Here is a 23,415-nt window from a genome sequence, read left to right as displayed (position 1 = left end):
TTTTCATGCCTTGTATTTACTGTTCTATTGGTCAATTTTTCAGTGGGAATTTGGCAAAATGATCAACATGAAAGTTGTTCCTTATTTTGTCTAGTTGAATTTCTTTTTTTGAATCACTCCATTTGGAGTATTGTAGCTCAAGTTATGGTCATTTTACCATAACTGGCCGGAGTAACCTATACCCAGATTTTCTGGGCAATTTAGTTCTGCCAGATTTGATGACCTAAGTTTGGTTGGCAATTTGACTAGGTTACAGAATTTGGATTTGTGTTCTTCATGAAAGTTGTTGGTCTATATCTCAGCTTGTTGCTGGTAAAATTTCAGGTCAATTGGACCTTTCTACACTGAGTTATGGCCAAATGACCAAACACTATTCATTTGGTCATTTTGCCCAGGCAGACTGCAGGTCACCCGATTTAGGGCAAACTTTTGGTCCACTTGTTTTGGTTTTCTGGGCATGGTTTCTTCACCAACGTTGTGCCATTATGTGTCTAGTTTCATGTACAATTAGTCTTGTACCAATTGAACCTGTAAAATTCAAGTTATAGCTGTCCAAACCTGCTGGACTCATGCCCAGTCCTGCAGGTCACCAAGGGTAGCATACATAACCTCAATTCTCTTGGCACCATTCACTCAATTTCCTACTCAAACATGGCCACATGGTCACTAACTGACCATTACAACCTCTTTTTACCAATACTTAAACAAAATCCAAATTTTGGTGCCCAAACCCTAACTCCAATAATTTTAATTCTCTATATACATACAATCCATGAATTAAAACACCAAAATCATGTTTAATGGCAGCCATACATAACTATTATGCAATCAAATTGTTGAAACCCTAGGTGCCCTAAGTCTGCCAAAATTTCATGGGGCAAGTTCATGCATCTTTAATTCATTTTTCATCAAATTTTCAACTTAACTCAACTTAAATTCATGCTTAGAAAGGAATGGAAGCAAGAAAATTAGCACTAACCTCTTGGATGAATTTTTACCCTTCACTTTCCTTCACTTTCTCCTCTTCTAATGGCTGCCCAAGTTTAGCTCTAGTGGTAAGGGAAATTTTTTGTTAAGAGAGAGTGAGATTGTATGGTGTAGTTGGCTAGGGAATCAAGCTCATTTGGAGCTTTAATGGTGGTTTTCCTCTCTTTTTTTTCTTTGGTGCAGGAATAAGATGAAGGGGCTGCTGGAATTGTTTCATTTTTATCTCATTTTTATGTCATTTTAATCCCTTTTAATTTGCTTATCAAGTTGTGATTGGGTAGGGGCATGTTAATGACATCATGTGATGTCATAATTCCCAATTTCATTCATTTTTCTTTTCTTTTCTTTTCTACTCATTTTCAATTTAATTTTTAACAATATTTATTCATATTTTAGATCATAATAATTATTTACTTAACTTGACAAGTCGGTCAAAAATCGTCTCTGAAGGCGAAATGACCAAAATGCCCTCCGTTTGGCTTAACGGGCCAAAATTGTCTGTACCGATTGAAAAATTTTTCTAAGCCTTTTCTTGGCATTCTAATGCCATAGAAACCTCAATGACTCTTCTCTGAAGTCCCAAAAATTATTTTATGAATTTTCTCCCGAGTCTAGGGCACCTAGTTGCGAGAACCGTAACTTCCTACTGGGTTACCCATCGCTAGGGCACTGGCTCATTTAACTTGATGGTATTTTATTTCTAAAATTTTTTCTAAATTTTTCTTATTAATATTTGAGTTATTTATGACTCCTCACTCTAGCTTAAATATTTTTCCAGACGTTCTAACTGTCCGGACCGACACCGGTCACCGGAACAGTAGAATGTACGTAATTGCTACAGTGAGGGTGTTACAATTCTTCCCCTCTAATTTAAATTTCGTCCTCGAAATTTACTAGGTGTTTTGGATTCTGAGATAATTCTTTTACCTTTCTATTGCTCCCTCTGTATACTTCTTTTATATATATGGTACTATTTAGTTTTTTTGAATCTATCATTATACACTTAGGCATATCATAAAGGAAATACTTTACCTCAAATTCACATATGGGGCTTCTTGCTCCTCTCCAGCTTGGGTGACATTTGGAAGTGGTGTTACTATTGTACTTGGTCCTTCCACGACCTCTGTCTGGGTCCGTGTTAAATTCCTCTTAGGACAATCTTTTAGATGATGGTCTATGTCCCCACATCTATAACAGGCTCCAGTCAATCCCCTACATTCACCTTTATGCCACTTGTTACAATGACCACATTTTCTTGCTAGTCTTGGCGCACTCACTACTAGTATTTCTGGTTGATCTGTTCTGTGTATAGGCCTAGGTCTAGATCTCCTACTTTGATCAGATGTCTGACTTAACTGTTCTCTCGGCCTCTTATTACTAGACTGTCCAAATTTCCTCTTTTGCTGATCACCACTCCTCTTCTGTTCCTCTTCATGAACACAGCTAATATATTTCTTTCTGAACTCTATCAGAAAGAATTCCCAGGTTACGTCAGCTGGTGGCACTACCTTGGTTATGACATCCCACCACCGATATGCAGCTTCTTATAATAATGAAACTACACACTTCAAACTCTGTTCTGGTGTCCAATGGAGCTGCTGCAGGACTCTTTCAGTCCTTTCTAACCAATACTCAGCCGCTGAAGAATTGTCTTCCTTTTTACCATTGAAATCTACAGCTCTATACTTCCTAATTTTTCCTAGAGGTGATTTCTGCTGAGACAGTGGTGGAATAACCCGATCATCATCAAAAGAATCCAGATCATTTGCTCAAACAGTGCATTGGGGTTGTACAGCAACTCTTGCCTTTGGTGGAGCCAGATCTCCCCGATTTCCAATATCACTCCCAGTCAGGATACGGCTTACTACTTCTTCTTCTACTGCCCTCTGTGATTCTGAGTCCATACCTTAACCTAAAATAACCAAGAAAATAGATCTGCATTAGTGTCACCTCGACTCATATGAATGCAATTCATATCATGCACACAATCTTATTCTATCTATCTATGCCGAGGAACGCCTAAACCGCGCTCTGATACCAATAAATGTAACACCCTCACCCGACTACAGTGTAGCCGAGCAAGGCGTGCTACATTCGGTGCTGGAGCACCCTAACTTACCTTACTTTATTTCTTTAAAAATTTTGTTCCGTTATATTTAATATCGATTATTTTTCGACGGAGAAACTAACGGAGTTTCCCCTATTTTATTATCGTTTGACGTGTTTTACTATTCACCTGTTTGAAAATTTCAATAATATTTTACAATAAAAATCTCATCAATTATTTTCATAACCATCTCATAATTCACATCTCATTCATATATCTCAATTTTATATTCATTTCCATGCATTATCTATATATTTCAAATCTGTCTTCAAATCCATACAATCTCATTCATGCTCAAATCACATAAGTAAAATTTTCAAATTTCATTAATTTACATAATTTCATAATTTACATGATATATAAATTAATTACATATGAAAAAGCTAATTTATTAATTTACATCACATTCCTATTAATTACCTGTTCATAATATACATTACAATACAATATCTAAGCATTTTATACAAAATATAAAATATAATCTATTTGGGCCCTATCTACATGCATTGCTGAGGAGGTGATAACCTTGAATACTTGACACATATCAGAACTCCCAAAATTCCTCAAATGTCCATTGGGTTTTGCTTGATACTGCCTTGAAGGAAACAATTCCATCGCGCTAAACATTGCTGCTTAGTGGTGCAATAATATAACAAGGAAATAATATACAAATAAAGATAGAAATAAAACATAATTCAAATAATTAAGATTTTTTTATACCTCATATGCGGTTTTTAAAATTTAATAAGTTTTATCTTAATTTAGTCTTCTTTGGAAGTGTTTATTTCGCCAATGTACAGTAATAATGTACATAGAAAAATGATCTAAAAATAATAAATTTATGCTTATATTATTATGTAAGTCACATTTGCAATATTTATCTATGCTATAATTTTCTTTGCTAATCTTTTAGCATTTTCTCAATACTTTATAGGTTGTCTCAGTTTATCTCATAATAAGTAAATTTTAATATCGGTCCAGTTCATTTTGATTCTTTCTAATAAATAACTATTCTAATTTATTTTAGGTCATCTTACTCATTCATTTTATTTAATTTCTAATATTTTTAATTGGTAATATTCTTAACTTATTTTAATAAATTTCACTGCCCAAGTAACCTATGACAGGCTGACTAAACTGGATAACGGGTCGTTAGCACTGGACACCGCGGTGCCTTGGGCCGTCATACCGTGGGACGTAGAACGTCAACCACGTATGCAGTCAGTATGGCTAAAAAGCCATGATATCACATGAATACAGGCATAAAAGCCATGAATACAGGCATAAAAGCCATGAATACGGGCATAAAGCCATGAATATAGGCATAAAGCCTTTCGCAGTACTGCTAAAACAATACCCTATTGGCATGCCAAACTATCCAATCTGACACACATGTCTAGGCAATACAAGGGCACATAATATCATTAAATATTAATATATTGTGTTTTATGACTTTATTATTTCATGATAAATTTCATAATTTATACATTCATCATAATATTCATACATTCCTTACATCATTCATATTGATCACAATTCACAACAATGGTGTTCATATGCCATTGTACTCAAAATATTTTTCCTTTCTCTTATAAAGAAAACTAATGTTCCATTCATATTATCATGTGATTCATTTATTCATTACAATATTTATATGAATTCATAACTCATACAAGGTGTTATTATCTTATTTGTAATGGAAACATAAATCATAATGTAAACCTCATCCCATTTATACTCAACAATCCATCTAGGTCAATGTCATTTCATATTCAAGTGGTATTACTTATGTTTTATTAGTCCTACTAGTAATGGGAATAAATCTTAACTATATACTCACATAACTTAAATGTTCATTAAGTCATTTAGGTTAATTACTATTTCTATTCCAAGTAATCCATGAATGTTTCATGGATTTCAAATTTCATACCTTAATTTCCTCTACCAATTTAGTTATTATACGTTGTGTCTTTGTATTACTATTCACATTATTATTCACTCAAATTGTTGACCTTTTAAGACATAATAAATTTATTGAACTTAAGTTCTCCAAGATACCACATTTTGCATTCAAAATTTGTTGGTATTGGTTGCCAATACCATTTCCAAGCTTAATGTTAATTAGGCAGAATTTTCAGTTTTCATGCCTTGTATTTACTGTTCTATTGGTCAATTTTTCAGTGGGAATTTGGCAAAATGATCAACATGAAAGTTGTTCCTTTTTTTGTCTAGTTGAATTTCTTTTTTTGAATCACTCCATTTGGAGTTTTGTAGCTCAAGTTATGGTCATTTTACCATAACTGGCCGGAGTGACCTATACCCAGATTTTCTGGGCAATTTGGTTCTGCCAGATTTGATGACCTAAGTTTGGTTGGCAATTTGACTAGGTTACAGAATTTGGATTTGTGTTCTTCATGAAAGTTGTTGGTCTATATCTCAGCTTGTTGCTGGTAAAATTTCAAGTCAATTGGACCTTTCTACACTGAGTTATGGCCAAATGACCAAACACTGTTCATTTGGTCATTTTGCCCAGGCAGACTGCAGGTCACCCGATTTAGGGCAAACTTTTGGTCTACTTGTTTTGGTTTTCTGGGCATGGTTTCTTCACCAACGTTGTGCCATTATGTGTCTAGTTTCATGTACAATTAGTCTTGTACCAATTGAACCTGTAAAATTCAAGTTATAGCTGTCCAAACCTGCTGGACTCATGCCCAGTCCTGCAGGTCACCAAGGGCAGCATACATAACCTCAATTCTCTTGGCACCATTCACTCAATTTCCTACTCAAACATGGCCACATGGTCACTAACTGACCATTACAACCTCTTTTTACCAATACTTAAACAAAATCCAAATTTTGGTGCCCAAACCCTAACTCCAATAATTTCAATTCTCTATATACATACAATCCATGAATTAAAACACCAAAATCATGTTTAATGGCAGCCATACATAACTATTATGCAATCAAATTGTTGAAACCCTAGGTACCCTAAGTCTGCCAAAATTTCATGGGGCAAGTTCATGCATCTTTAATTCATTTTTCATCAAATTTTCAACTTAACTCAACTTAAATTCATGCTTAGAAAAGAATGGAAGCAAGAAAATTAGCACTAACCTCTTGGATGAATTTTTACCCTTCACTTTCCTTCACTTTCTCCTCTTCTAATGGCTGCCTAAGTTTAGCTCTAGTGGTAAGGGAAATTTTTTGTTAAGAGAGAGTGAGGTTGTATGGTGTAGTTGGCTAGGGAATCAAGCTCATTTGGAGCTTTAATGGTGGTTTTCCTCTCTTTTTTTTCTTTGGTGCGGGAATAAGAAGAAGGGGATGCTGGAATTGTTTCATTTTTATCTCATTTTTATGTCATTTTAATCCCTTTTAATTTGCTTATCAAGTTGTGATTGGGTATGGGCATGTTAATGACATCATGTGATGTCATAATTCCCAATTTCATTCATTTTTCTTTTCTTTTCTTTTCTACTCATTTTCAATTTAATTTTTAACAATATTTATTCATATTTTAGATCATAATAATTATTTACTTAACTTGACAAGTCGGTCAAAAATCGTCTCTGAAGGCGAAATGACCAAAATGCCCTCCGTTTGGCTTAACGGGCAAAAATTGTCTGTACCGATTGAAAAATTTTTCTAAGCCTTTTCTTGGCATTCTAATGCCATAGAAACCTTAATGACTCTTCTCTGAAGTCTCAAAAATTATTTTATGAATTTTCTCCCGAGTCTAGGGCACCTAGTTGCGAGAACCGCAACTTCCTACTGGGTTACCCATCGCTAGGGCACTGGCTCATTTAACTTGATGGTATTTTATTTCTAAAATTTTTTCTAAATTTTTCTTATTAATATTTGAGTTATTTATGACTCCTCACTCTAGCTTAAATATTTTTCTAGACGTTCTAACTGTCCGGACCGACACCGGTCACCGGAACAATAGAATGTACGTAATTGCTACAGTGAGGGTGTTACAATTCTTCCCCTCTAATTTAAATTTCGTCCTCGAAATTTACTAGGTGTTTTGGATTCTGAGATAATTCTTTTACCTTTCTATTGCTCCCTCTGTATACTTCTTTTATATATATGGTACTATTTAGTTTTTTTGAATCTATCATTATACACTTAGGCATATCATAAAGGAAATACTTTACCTCAAATTCACATCTGGGGCTTCTTGCTCCTCTCCATCTTGGGTGACATTTGGAAGTGGTGTTACTATTGTACTTGGTCCTTCCACGACCTCTGTCTGGGTCCGTGTTAAATTCCTCTTAGGATAATCTTTCAGATGATGGTCTATGTCCCCACATCTATAACAGGCTCCAGTCAATCCCCTACATTCACCTTTATGCCACTTGTTACAATGACCACATTTTCTTGCTAGTCTTGGCGCACTCACTACTAGTATTTCTGGTTGATCTGTTCTGTGTATAGGCCTGGGTCTAGATCTCCTACTTTGATCAGATGTCTGACTTAACTGTTCTCTCGGCCTCTTATTACTAGACTGTCCAAATTTCCTCTTTTGCTGATCACCACTCCTCTTCTGTTCCTCTTCATGAACACAGCTAATATATTTCTTTCTGAACTCTATCAGAAAGAATTCCCAGGTTACGTCAGCTGGTGGCACTACCTTGGTTATGACATCCCACCACCGATATGCAGCTTCTTATAATAATGAAACTACACACTTCAAACTCTGTTCTGGTGTGCAATGGAGCTGCTGCAGGACTCTTTCAGTCCTTTCTAACCAATACTCAGCCGCAGAAGAATTGTCTTCCTTTTTACCATTGAAATCTACAGCCCTATACTTCCTAATTTTTCCTAGAGGTGATTTCTGCTGAGACAGTGGTGGAATAACCCCAGTCATCTGTCGAAAGAATCCAGTCATTTGCTCAAACAAGGTCTGTTGGGGTTGTACAGGCAACTCTTGCACTGGTGGAGCAGGATCTCCCTGATTTCCAATATCACTCCCAGTCGGGATACGGCTTACTACTTCTTCTTCTACTGCCCTCTGCGATTCTGAGTCCATACCTTAACCTAAAATAACCAAGAAAATAGATCTGCATTAGTGTCACCTCGACTCATATGAATGCAATGCATGTCATGCACACAATCTTATTCTATCTATCTATGCCTAGGAATGCCTAAACCGCGCTCTGATACCAATAAATGTAACACCCTCACCCGCCTACAGTGTAGCCGAGCAAGGCGTGCTACATTCGGTGCTGGAGCACCCTAACTTACCTTACTTTATTTCTTTAAAAATTTTGTTCCCGTTATATTTAATATCGATTATTTTTCGACGGAGAAACTAACGGAGTTTCCCCTATTTTATTATCGTTTGACGTGTTTTACTATTCACCTGTTTGAAAATTTCAATAATATTTTACAATAAAAATCTCATCAATTATTTTCATAACCATCTCATAATTCACATCTCATTCATATATCTCAATTTTATATTCATTTTCATGCATTATTTATATATTTCAAATCTGTCTTCAAATCCATACAATCTCATTCATGCTCAAATCACATAAGTAAAATTTTCAAATTTCATTAATTTACATAATTTCATAATTTACATGATATATAAATTAATTACATATGAAAAAGCTAATTTATTAATTTATATCACATTTCTGTTAATTACGTATTCATAATATACATTACAATACAATATCTAAGCATTTTATACAAAATATAAAATATAATCTATATGGGCCCTATCTACATGCATTGCTGAGGAGGTGACAACCTTGAATACTTCAGACACTTCTGCAGATCAGAACTCCCAAAATTCCCAATCAAACGTCCATTGGATTCTAGCTTCAGTACCTGCGCGAAGGAAACAATTCCATCGCGCTAAGCATTGCTGCTTAGTGGTGCAATAATATAGCAAGGAAATAATATACAAATAAAGATAGAAATAAAACATAATTCAAATAATTAAGATTTTTTTATACTTCACATGCAGTTTCTAAAATTTAATAAGTTTTATCCTCATTTAGTCTTCTTTGGAAGTGTTTATTTCGCCAATGTACAATAATAATGTACATAGAAAAATGATCTAAAAATAATAAATTTATGCTTATATTATTCTGTAAGTCACATTTGCAATATTTATGTATGCTATAATTTTCTTTGCTAATCTTTTAGCATTTTCTCAATACTTTATAGGTTGTCTCAGTTTATCTCATAATAAGTAAATTTTAATATCGGTCCAGTTCATTTTGATTCTTTCCAATAAATAACTATTCTAATTTATTTTAGGTCATCTTACTCATTTATTTTATTTAATTTCTAATATTTTTAATTGGTAATATTTTTAACTTATTTTAATAAATTTCACTGCCCAAGTAACCTATGACAGGCTGACTAAACTGGATAACGGGTCGTTGGCACTGGACACCGCGGTGCCTCGGACCGTCATACCATGGGACGCAGAACGTCAACCACGTATGCAGTCAGTATGGCTAAAAAGCCATGATATCACATAATCGGGCATAAAAGCCATGAATACAGGCATAAAGCCATGAATGTAGGCATAAAGCCTTTCGCAGTACTGTTAAAACAATACCCTATTGGCATGCCAAACTATCCAATCTGACACACATGTCTAGGCAATACAAGGGCACATAATATCATTAAATATTAATATATTGTGTTTTATGACTTTATTATTTCATGATAAATTTCATAATTTATACATTCATCATAATATTCATACATTCCTTACATCATTCATATTGATCACAATTCACAACAATGGTGTTCATATACCATTGTACTCAAAATATTTTTCCTTTCTCTTATAAAGAAAACTAATGTTCCATTCATGTTTTCATGTGATTCATTTATTCATTACAATATTTATATGAATTCATAACTCATACAAGGTGTTATTATCTTATTTGTAATGGAAACATAAATCCTAATGTAAACCTCATCCCATTTATACTCAACAATCCATCTAGGTCAATGTCATTTCATATTCAAGTGGTATTACTTATGTTTTATTAGACCTACTAGTAATGGGAATAAATCTTAACTACATACTCACATAACTTAAATGTTCATTAAGTCATTTAGGTTAATTACTATTTCTATTCCAAGTAATCCATGAATGTTTCATGGATTTCAAATTTCATACCTTAATTTCCTCTACAAATTTAGTTATTATACGTTGTGTCTTTGTATTACTATTCACATTATTATTCACTCAAATTGTTGACCTTTTAAGACATAATAAATTTATTAAACCTAAGTTCTCCAAGATACCACATTTTGCATTCAAAATTTGTTGGTATTGGTTGCCAATACCATTTCCAAGCTTAATGTTAATTGGGCAGAATTTTCAGTTTTCATGCCTTGTATTTACTGTTCCATTGGTCAATTTTGCAGTGGGAATTTGGCAAAATGATCAACATGAAAGTTGTTCCTTATTTTTTCTAGTTGAATTTCTTTTTTTGAACTCCATTTGGAGTTTTGTAGCTCAAGTTATGGTCATTTTACCATAACTGGCTGGAGTGACCTGTACCCAGATTTTCTGGGCAATTTGGTTCTGCTAGATTTGGTGACCTAAGTTTGGTTGGCAATTTGACTGGGTTAAGTTCAGAATTTGGATTTGTATTCTTCATGAAAGTTGTTGGTCTATATCTCAGCTTGTTGCTGGTAAAACTTCAGGTCAATTGGACCTTTCTACGCTGAGTTATGGCCAAATGACCAAACACTGTTCATTTGGTCATTTTGCCCAGGCAGACTACAGGTCACCCGATTTAGGGCAAACTTTTAGTCCACTTGGTTTGGTTTTATGGGCATGGTTTCTTCACCAAAGTTGTGCCATTATGTGTCTAGTTTCATGTACAATTAGTCTTGTACCAATTGAACCTGTAAAATTCAAGTTATGGCTGTCCAAACCTGCTGGACTCATGCCCAGTCCTGCAGGTCACCAAGGGCAGCATACATAACCTCAATTCTCTTGGCACCATTCACTCAATTTCCTACTCAAACATGACCACATAGTCACTAATTGACCATTACAACCTATTTTTACTAATACTTAAACAAAATCCAAATTTTAGTGCCCAAACCCTAATTCCAATAATTTCAATTCTCTATATACATACAATCCATGAATTAAAACACGAAAATCATGTTTAATGGCAGCCATACATAACTATTATGCAATCAAATTGTTGAAACCCTAGGTACCCTAAGTCTGCCAAAATTTCATGGGGCAAGTTCATGCATCTTTAATTCATTTTTCATCAAATTTTCAACTTAACTCAACTTAAATTCATGCTTAGAAAAGAATGGAAGCAAGAAAATTAGCACTAACCTCTTGGATGAATTTTTACCCTTCACTTTCCTTCACTTTCTCCTCTTCTAATGGCTTCCCAAGTTTAGCTCTAGTGGTAAGGGAAATTTTTTGTGAAGAGAGGGTGAGGTTGTATGGTGTAGTTGCTAGATAATCAAGCTCATTTGGAGCTTTAATAGTGGTTTTCCTCTCTTTTTTTTCTTTGTTGCGGGAATAAGAAGAAGGGGCTGCTGGAATTGTTTCATTTTTATCTCATTTTTATGTCATTTTAATCCCTTTTAATTTGCTTATCAAGTTGTGATTGGGTAGGGGCATGTTAATGACATCATTTGATGTCATAATTCCCAATTTCTTTCATTTTTCTTTTCTTTTCTTTTCTTTTCTACTCATTTTCAATTCAATTTTTAACAATATTTATTCATATTTTAGATCATAATAATTATTTACTTAACTGGACAAGTCGGTCAAAAATCGTCTCTGAAGGCGAAATGAGCAAAATGCCCTCCATTTGGCTTAATGGGCCAAAATTGTCTGTACCGATTGAAAAAATTTTTTAAGCCTTTTCTTGGCATTCTAATGCCATAGAAACCTCAATGACTCTTCTCTAAAGTCCCAAAAATTATTTTATGAATTTTCTCCTAAGTCTAGGGCACCTAGTTGCGAGAACCGCAACTTCCAACTGGGTTATCCATCGCTATGGCACTGGCTCATTTAACTTGATTGTATTTTATTTCTAAAATTTTTCCTAAATATTTCTTATTAATATTTGAGTTATTTATGACTCCTCAGTCTAGCCTAAATATTTTCCCAGACATTCTAACTGTCTGATTCATCACCGGTCAACAGAACAGTAGAATGTATGTAATTGCTACAGTGAGGGTGTTACATAAATCACATGAAAGGGGTTTGTGGGACCTATTTTCCCACTATAAAGTGACATAAATATTTCAAGAAAATAAGTAATAATGTTTAATTGCCCATAGTATACCTAGACTTATTTAATTAATTTGGATCAATTGGTATACCAATTAGGGACTACAGATAGCAGTATTGCCCATAAGAATAATCATTAATAGATAAAATCTGTCTGACTTGATTGTTCTATAGGCTTTATGCCTGCCTGTTGGCTAATGTGTCTAATATTATATCTAGCTTAAATGCCTACTCGCAGGCTTCATGCCTGACATGACCGACGTATATTGGATAGACATTTGGCTGTCTAACTAGTATACTCTTGTGTATCCAGCTTTTATAATTTGTTATAGGTTTCTTGGGCACTAATAAAAATTAATTAAGACTGAATATACAAAAAGTAAAAAGAAAAGATCCTATAATTTCAATTGTTTCCAAAGTGCAATGAAAATGCAAAAGACCTAGAAATTATGAATTGCCATATAGAATTATTATTTCAATTGTTCAATTATTGTTATTATAAATTATGCACCACTAAGCATTATGCTTAGTACGTTAGTTTTCCATTGTGTAGGTATTGGAGACCAGTCCGAGCATCCGCAATAGTAGCAGCAGTAGTGCCCATACAGAGGCCAGTCAGATTTGCCAGTGTCTACTAGTCACCTCTACAGTTGTAATTTTGCTCTTAGGCCCCATGTATGTTTAGATTTTGTCCTTTTTGTTCATTGTACATAAACACATGATGTATTTCAATTTGGATTGTAATTAAACTTTGAGATTATAATGTAAACTTGTAATTTATTATCTATGAATTTCTATATGAATATAATAGATGATACTTTTTGAGATCTCATAAATGATTGTGAATGATATGATACAATAGAATATGACATAGAAATGTGTGAAATGAATATGAACATGTTAACAGGTAATTAGTGGAACCCGCCAGATGCTAACAAAACAGAGGAGGCTCTGTTCGGGTCTCCACAGGAATAAGTTGTACAAAAAAAAAATTTTTTTTTTTCTAAACTTGGATTTCCTGATTTTAAGTGATATTAAAATTTACAATGGACATGATAAGACAAGATAGGGTGCTCCGACACCGAATGTGGTACTTCTTGCTTGGCTATACAGTAGACGGGTAAGGGGCGTCACATTCCCTTTTCATTTAAGTCCTCATAAATCATAGTTGACATCTAGCATAATGTACCATGACTGCCCAATTAGTTGTGAATTATTTCCCAATTCATGAACCTTGATCATACATACCATGCAATTAATCTCTCTATTACAAAATCCTGATTCTATCTAAAGTCATGGCTCATGTCAAACTCTTATGCTCAGAATCATATGTCCTCCTTTTAATTTTAATTCTTCATTAACAAAACTTTCCAGTCATTTCTGACTAAGTCTATCTGTACTGGCCCAGAACTTAGCTTATTAAGAACAATTTAAATGGACATAGGATTTTATCGCTATTTACTTATGGTAATAGATTCCATCTTGACTAACACTTATCTCCATATATAACTAGTAGGAGCCAACACATGCCCATATATTCATATATAGTACAAGCATAAAAGCAGTATATAAAAGATAACTGTGTTATCTCAGGTCAAGGGATTATATGCACTATTATGATCTATATGACTTTGTATTGACAAGAGTAAACTCTATGTACAAGTCATATTTATGTCACTGGTTTCGCTTACTTATCTCATAAGTGCTCATCATGTTTGTCATATAGCATAAGACTCACAATTCCATCCCATTAGTATCTCATACTAATCTATGGAAATAAACAAATATGATAGTCCTTCCGGATAAATCATATCCAATGAGGTATGTGTCACCTTATCCCTTGTAAGGCATGATATGATTCCGTAGTATACCTAATGAATTACCGAACTACACTTACCGATAACCCATTAAATATGCTACAAGGTATTTTAAATAGATCATAGCATTTATTTTATTTTTATTTTGTGAAAAACTGTGTGGTGGTGGTTAAAACTTTAGCAAAGCCCCAAAATTTATAACCTGTTGAAATCATAAAATAAATCAAGTAAAAGGTTTCCTTCAACCCGTTTCACAAGCATAATAAATTCAAATATATTTCAAGTATACATTCATTAGAGGAAATAAACTTAATATTACAAAAGTTACATTTACATAAGTCTCAAAATGAAGTGTAAATATTTACAAACTTAAAATGCTTTAGCAATGTAATGCTTTTTAATACAGACTGCTCAATGTCCGTACATCATACATATAGCTACAAAATACATCAAAGGAATTACAGAGGTATACCTAATGTAAATACCCAAAAGAAATACATAAGTTGCTCCCAAGTCTCTCATTCGGTAGCCTTCTCCTTTCCCTTACCTGCAACAGCATAAAGAAGCTATCGCTGAGTATTTTACTCAGTGGTGCACAAATAATAATTTTTAAACTTAAAATAAAACACAACTTGTCAAAATATAACAAATCACATTTTTCATAATCATGAAAACATCACCATAAATTTTATGTCTATAAGAACCAGTTATTGAAATCATCTTCAATGAAGAAATCATAATTCACAAATCACAAATCATAAAGCATAAGTATTGCTAACATCAATACAGAGTTTGAACCATGACATAAAATTTCACAATCAATGCCGTGTTGTACACCACAACAAAGCAAATCAACCTCACTAACCGTTATTAATGAAGGAAGGGCTAGCTAACTAATGAGTACTTATATAATCTCACCCCAATAACCATTATTAATGGGGGATATAATCAAATTAATCATTAAACCCCAAATAGCCATTACTACTGGGGAATTTCGAAAGGGACTGTCATGCTAACTGTGGTTTTTAAAACAAATTTTCAAGAGTTTCTAAATCTATAATCACCTTTACAAAACAATAAACATATTCAAACCATCATAAAATCCATAAAGGGGTTGGCAACACACAATTTCTCCATTTCAAAAGATCATAACTCATTCAAAGCAAACTCATTCAAATCAGTTTACAAAGTTAAAACAATGGAAAAGGTTAGTTGTGCACAAACCTTCAATGAATCTTATTTCTTTTTACTTACTTCTCCTTGTCTGTCCCAATCTCTTTTTCTACTGAAAACACACGAGTAGAATGTCTTAATAATCATCTCAACTATTGCCAAAAAATCATTACATAAATGTCTAATGCCTCCCTAAGTTAGATTTGCAATTTCAAAGAGTTTTGGATTTTGGATAGCTTGGTGCCCTAATCTTTGAATCCAATTTTTATCTAGTTCCAATCATAATTTGGTAAAGTGTTCTTCATGAAAATTGTTTCTCTAGGTCTTGTAACACCCCTCACCCGACTATAGTGTAGCCGAGCAAGGCGTGCTATATTCAGTGCCGGAGCACCCTATCTTATCATACTTTATTCCTTTAATCATTTTCAAGTTATTATCTTTTAATATCAATTATTTTTCAACGGAGAAACTAACGGAGTTTCCCCTATTTTATTAATGTTTGACGTATTTCACTATACGCTTGTTTGAAATTTTCAATAATATTTTCAAATAAAGATCTTGTCATTTAATGCATCATCTATATATTTTAATTCTGTATTCAAATCCATACAGTTTCATTCATATCCATTTTCATACATTCCCATTCATGCTCAACTCATATGTGAAAATTTTCTATCTCCATTAATTTACAACACGTAAATATTAATTACAATTTTCTAGTTTACAATTCTTAGTTTACAATTCTTAGTTTACATTTCAACATAAGAAATATTTATACTATACAAAATACATAAGATGACTAATGTGAGCCCTATCTACATGCATTGCTAAGGAGGTGACAACTTTGAGCACTTTTGTAGATTTGGACTTCAAAATCCCAATCTAATTTCCATTGAGTTTTGCCTTCAGTACTTGTACGAAGGAAACAAATCCATCGTGCTAAGCATTTCTGCTTAGTGGTGCAATAATATAACAAGAAAATAATATTCATTAAAAAAAAGAAATGGATCAAAATTTAAATACTCTGGAATTTAATCTAATTTCATATAATACTTCTAGTATTAACTATCCTTTATTCAAAGTTATTCCTCTTAAAAAACGCTCAATTCTTTCATAATAATTAAATATTCTTTCTCATTTATTTAATTGTTAATATTTTCAGTTGTTAATATTCTTAACTTATTTCAATAAATTTCATTGCCCAAGTAACCTATGACAGGCTGACTAAACTGGATAATAGGTCGTTGGCACTAGACACCACGGTGCCTCGAGCCATCATACCATGGGACGCAAAATGTCAACAACGTATGCAGTCACTATGCCCTAAGAGCCATGATAACATATCAGTATGGCTAAAAGCCATGATAACATATAAGCGGGCATAAAAGCCATGAGTACGGGCATAAAGCCATCAGTGCAGGCATAAAGCTATGAATACAGGCATAAAGCCTTTCGCAGTACTGCTAAAATAATACCCTATTGGCATGCCAACCTATCCAATCTGACACACGTGTCTAGGCAATACATGGGCACATAGTACCATTAAATGTTCATAAGTTTCATTATTTCATTATAGGTTCTAATTATAATTTCTAGCATTTTAATCTTTTTCATAATAGAAACATAAATCTCTAAGTCTAATATTTACATAATTTATGCATTCATCGTAATTTATATATTCATTATGTTATCCATAATGATCACAATTCAAAACAATGGTTCTCATGTACCATTGTACTCAAAATATTTTTCCTTTCTCATTTATATATTCAAAAATCTACTTATGTAATTATAAATTTTATATTTCAAGTTGAATTACTAATATTTTATGAATTCTATTTGTGATGGGCACATAAGCCCTAACTACCTATTCACATCAATTAGGTGACTTACTTTTCATGTTTCAAGCAATCCATGAACATTTCATGGATTTCAAATTTATGGCCTTAATTTCCCTCTAACAATTTTGACTAAGATGCATAATCCACATTTGTCATACAATTCTAAGCATTTAAGCTTAGAATTGGTACTAGGTCTTCATCTTAATTTGCTAATCATTTTGATTATTATTCACCTTACTAGTCAACTAAAATGTTGACTTTTTCATACTTAATGGATATGTTAATACTAATTACATTAAGATCCCACATTTTGAGTTTTACATTTGTTAGTATTAATTGTCAATTGCAATTTAAAGTCCCCTAGATGCATTTCTAAATTGTTAGTTTTGATTACCTAAGTTTACTGTTCCATTGGACAATTCTATAGTGGAAACTAGGCTAACTTTTCTTCATCAAAGTTGTTCCTTATTGTGTCTTCTTTAATTCCCTTTTTGAATCACTCCAATTGGAGTTTTTTTTAGCTCAAGTTATGGTCTAAATACCATAACTAGTTGGATAGGGCAGTACCCAGAATTTCTGGGCAGAATCCATTATGGCAGTTTTGGTGTCTTGAGTTTGGTAGGCAATTTCATTAAGTTCTGGTCAAACTTTGGAGTTGTGTCCTTCATGAAAGTTGTCCTAAATTGTATAAGTTTTTCATTGATATAAATTTCACGTCAATTGGACATTTCTACACTGAGTTATGGCCAAATGAATAAATACTATTCATTTGGTCAATTTTACCAAGTCCAGAATTGGTTACTCGGATTTGGCCAATTTTTAGGTCATCCTAAGTTTGTTTCCTGGGCAAGGTTTCTTCATTAAAGTTGTGCCATTATGTGTCTAGTTTCATGCCCAATTGCCTTGCACCAATTGAACCTACACAACTCAAGTTAAAGCTGCCCAACCATGCTGACTCACATCCAGCCCTGCAGGTCACTCAAGGCAGCACCTCTAACCTCAATTCCCATTGTACAATTAACTTCATTTCCTACTCAAACACAACCAAATGGTCACTAATTGACCATTAGAACTTCCTTTCACCACTACATGAGCAAAATCATAAATTTGTTACCCAAACCGTAACCCTAAATTTTCAATTTTCCTAATCATGCATAACACTTGGACTTCAACCTCTAATCCATACATACTCCTTAAACACGATCATTAAACCAATTTAATTCAGTTTAAATCATCAAAATCATCACTCACTTAAAGCTGCCAAAATTCATGGTTGGTTATACATACATATTTTCTTTTATTCTTCAACAAATTGAACTCAATTTAGCTTTCTAAACAAAAGATAGGAAGGAAGGAAAGAAGTATATGCACTAACCTTGTTTGATGGAATTTCTAAGCTTCTAAAACTCTTTCTTTTCTCTTCCTTTTTGTTGCCTCAAGCTTGCTCTAGTTGTAAGGATAAATTTTAGTCAAGCAAGCTAGTGGTTTTATGGTGAAATGGAGAGCGAAATGGAGCTTTGGTTGAATTGACAATGGTGAAGGGTGTAGAAGAGAGAGATGCGGTTGGGTTGAAGAAGATAGCAGATTGTTTCCTTCAATTTTTCTGCCCATTTTATGCTTTTAATTAAGTTTATAGATAGGTGTCACAATATGATTGGGTGGGGGCCTTTTAATGACATCATGTGATGTCATAATTCTAAATTTCTTTCATTTTCTTTTCTACTCATTTTCAATTTAATTTTTAGCAATATTTATTCACATTTTATGTCATAATAATTATTTACTTAACTGGACAAGTCGGCCAAAAATCATCTCTGAAGACGAAATGACCAAAATGCCCTCCGTTTAGCTTGTCGAGCCAAAATCGTCTATACCGTTCTCAAAATTTTTTTAAGTATTTTCTTGGCATTCTAGTGCCATAGAAACCTCAATGACTCTTCTCTGGAGTCTCAAAAATTATTTCATGAATTTTCCTTTGGGTTTAAAGCTCCTAGCTGCGAAAACCACAACTTCCCACTAGGTTACCCATCGCTAGTGCACCGGCTCATTTAACTTGGTTGTATTTTATTTCTAAAATTTTTCCAAAATTTTTCTTATTAATATTTGGTCTATTTATGACTCCTCACTCTAATTTAATTATTTTTCTAGAAGTTCTAGCTATCCGGACAGACACCAATCACCGGAACAGTAGAATGTACGGAATTGCTACAATGAGGGTGTTACAACTCTTCCTCTCTAACAAAAATTTCGTTCTCAAAATTTACCCAGTGTAAATAGTCGAGGAGCTATTACTTCCTTATTTCTTCACCTTACCAGAGAAAACAGATCTGCATTAGTGTCACCTCGACTTATATGAATGCAATGCATGTTATGTACACAATCTTATTCTATCTATCGATTCCTAGGAACGCCTAAACCGTGCTCTAATACCAATAAATGAAACACCCCTCACCCGACTATAGTGTAGCCAAGCAAGGTGTGCTACATTCGGTGCTGGAGTACCCTATCTTATCTTACTTTATTCCTTTAATCATTTTCAAGTTATTATCTTTTAATATTAATTATTTGTTGACGGAGAAACTAATGGACTTTTGCCTATTTTATTAACGTTTGACGTATTTTACTATTCATCTGTTTGAAATTTTCAATAATATTTTCAAATAAAGATCTCATCATTTCATGCATCATATATATATTTCAATTCTGTATTCAAATCCATACAATTTCATTCATATCCATTTTTATACATTCCCATTCATGCTCAACTCATATGTGAAAATGTTCTATCTCCATTAATTTACAACATGTAAATATTAATTACAATTTTCTAGTTTACAATTCTTAGTTTACATTTCAAAATAAGAAATATTTATACTGTACAAAATACATAAGATGACTAATGTGAGCCCTATCTATATGCATTGTTGAGGAGGTGACAACCTTGAGCACTTCTGTAGATCTGGACTTCAAAATCCTATTCTAATATCCACTGGGTTTTGCCTTCAGTACCTGCGCGAAAGAAACAAATTCATTGTGCTAAGCATTTCTGCTAAGTGGTGCAATAATATAATAAGAAAATAATATACAATAAAAAAAAGAAATGGATCAAAATTTGGATACTCTGGAATTTCATCTAATTTCATATAATACTTCTAGTATTAACTATCATTTGTTCAAATTTATTCCTCATAAAAAACGATTAATTCTTTCATAATAATTAAATATTCTTACTCATTTATTTAATTGCTAATATTTTCAGTTGTTAATATTCTTAACTTATTTCAATAAATTTCACTACCCAAGTAACCTATGACAGGCTGACTAAACTGGATAACGGGTCATTGGCACTGGACACCGCGGTGCCTCGAGCCGTTATACCATGGGATGCAAAACGTCAACCACGTATGCAGTCAGTATGGCCTAAGAGCCATTGTAACACCCTTATGTTCGGTAGTGCATTATACTGTTCCAGTGACAGTATCTGTCTGGACAGCTAGGATGCTTAGAATTATATTTAAATATTAGTGTAGAGATATAAGGTAGTGAAATACAATAGAGGAAAATACAAGAAAAAAATAAAAGAAAAATAAAAGAGAGAAAATGGAACTAAGCTAAACGGACAAAACCGTACCGATGAGTAACCACACCGGGAAGTTACGGCGTGGGCCATGGACTAGCCTTAGTGTGACACCCCTTACCCGTCTATAGTGTAGCCGAGCAAGTTATGCCACTCAGTGTGCTGGAGCACCAATTTATGTTTCTATTACAATTTATCCCTTTATAATTCATTTATTTTCAATTTTGATAAATCTAAATTTATCCCAAATTTTATAGAAAATTCGGCAGAGTGCCGGCTGTAAATTGGAAAAACAGTTCTTCTGAACCTGTTTAAAAACACTTCCAAAATAATTTTCAAATCCAAACTCCATTATACACATTCAAGTCAATCTCAAAATCTCAATCTCAAATCACAATATTATTTTCAAAACTTTTCTGTTCACTTCATCAGTTGAAGCATATTCATAATTAATTCTTAATATTTCATTTATCAACATACATTATGCAAAAGATCTCAATAATATGAAATTTCATATATTTACATTAATAAATAATTACAGGAGTTAAGAGTTACAATCCAAACTAATACAGAATGCAAATACAAAAGGGCCACCTATAGTCCTAATGTCCTACCATATGCAGTGCAGATGTGAGGTGACTCCAGACCCCGGATGCAGCTCTGAAGAATTACCCTGTCTGATGTCTGCTGGGCTCCCCAGCTAGGTCTCCAGTACCTGCGCGTAGCAAAAGCGACGTGCTAAGCAATTCTTCTTAGTGGTGACAATATAAAATAAAATAAAATAAAATAAAATAATTATGCAGAATGTATGATTTCATTTTTGGGTAGACTTAATTTCTGCTATTATTTGTAGTATTATTCACTTAAAATTTGATAAGGTTTATTATCATTGCCCGAGTAACCCATACTAGTTGACTAGACTGGATAAATGGGTAAACTGGCACTGGGTACTATGTACCTCGGACCATCACACCATCGATCACACTGTGTCTCCCGGTGTGCAACAGAACAGCTAATAAGCTGTAATAATTATCGGGGTTAAAACCTAAGTGTAATAGTTCAAATAACATAGCCAAAGGCTATTATGTCATAGAATGGCATGGGAGCCATGAAACACAGAATGGCATGGGAGCCATGAAACACAGAATGGCATGAAGCCATATGCAGTACTGCTAACAGAACCCTATTGGCATGCCAAGCTATCCAAACCAATCATGTTAGGCATACTAGGGCATATTACATTTTTAAGTTTTACAATTTTTAAATTTCAAGTTTTGGTGTTACTATTCACTTCATTAGTCAACCAAAATGTTGACTTTTGCATAGACAATAGGTACATTGGTTTTAATACTCCCAACATACCACATTTTGCATTCAAAATTTGTTGGTATTGGTTGCCAATACCATTTCTAAGTTTAATGTTAATTGAGCAGAATTTTCAGTTTTCATACCTTATTTTACTGTTCCATTGGTCATTTTTGTAGTGGGAATTTGGCAAAATGATCAACATGAAAGTTGTTCCTTATTTTGTCTAGTTGAATTTCCTTTTTTCATTCACTCCATTTGGAGTTTTGTAACTTAAGTTATGGTCCAAAAACCACAACTGGCCGGATTGAAAATTTTCTAGACTGACCATATCTATAGTGCAGTGAATAGTGACTGTAACTCACTTATTGGATAGGTTCTGGTCATAATGTCGGTTAGGTTCCTTCATGAAAGTTGTTGGTCTATATCTCAGCTTATTGCTGGTAAAATTTCAGGTCAATTGGACCATTCTACACTAAGTTATGGCCAAATGACCAAACACTATTCATTTGGTCATTCTGCAGAAACAGACTGCAGGTCACCCGGATTAGGGCAAGCTTTTGGTCCACTTGGTTTGGTTTTATGGGCATGGTTTCTTCACCAAAGTTGTGACATTATGTGTCTAGTTTCATGTCCAATTATCCTTGTACCAATTGAACCTCTACAATTCAAGTTATGGCTGCCCAAACCTGCTGGACTCATGTCTAATTCTGCAGGTCACCATGGGTAGCCACACCAACTGCAATTCCCACTAATCAAACCACCTCATTTCTTGTTTACACATAACCAAATGGTCACTAATTGACCATTAAAACTCACTTTCATCATTACATGATCAAAGTCTCCATTTTATACCCAAACCCTAACCCTAACATCTCAAATCATGCATTTAACTTGCATTTCATCAATCCACTTAGTGGGTACATATTGTGGGCTGCCATGATGGTCTTTTAACTTCATTAAGCTCAACACAATCAAACCCTAACCATGGTTGCTGAAAAATATGGAATAGCATACAAGTGGGTTTTTAACAAATTTCCTTTGAAATTTACACTCATTCAAAGTCCTTAACATGAATTTAAAATAAAATCCATGGTTAGATCACTAACCTCAAAGGAGTGAGATTTTCCCACTTACTAAAGCTCTTGTTTTCCTCTTCTTTTTGCTCCCAAAAGAATCACCAAGGTGCAAGAGCAAGTTTTTGTGTGGCTAGGTTAGGGTTTAGTTGGGTAAAAGTGGGGGAAATCAAGTTTTCAAAAGCTTGCTAATGGGTGACCATGGTGGGGAGGGTGGCGGCATGAAGAAGAAGGAGAGAGGAGGTCTGATTTTTTTTTCCAGGCCATTTGGCCTCT

This window comes from Hevea brasiliensis, chromosome 9 (assembly GCF_030052815.1).
Source record: "Hevea brasiliensis isolate MT/VB/25A 57/8 chromosome 9, ASM3005281v1, whole genome shotgun sequence".
Taxonomy (NCBI): domain Eukaryota; kingdom Viridiplantae; phylum Streptophyta; class Magnoliopsida; order Malpighiales; family Euphorbiaceae; genus Hevea; species Hevea brasiliensis.
The sequence above is the reverse complement of the archived record's forward strand: the minus strand, read 5'-3'. Positions refer to the sequence as shown.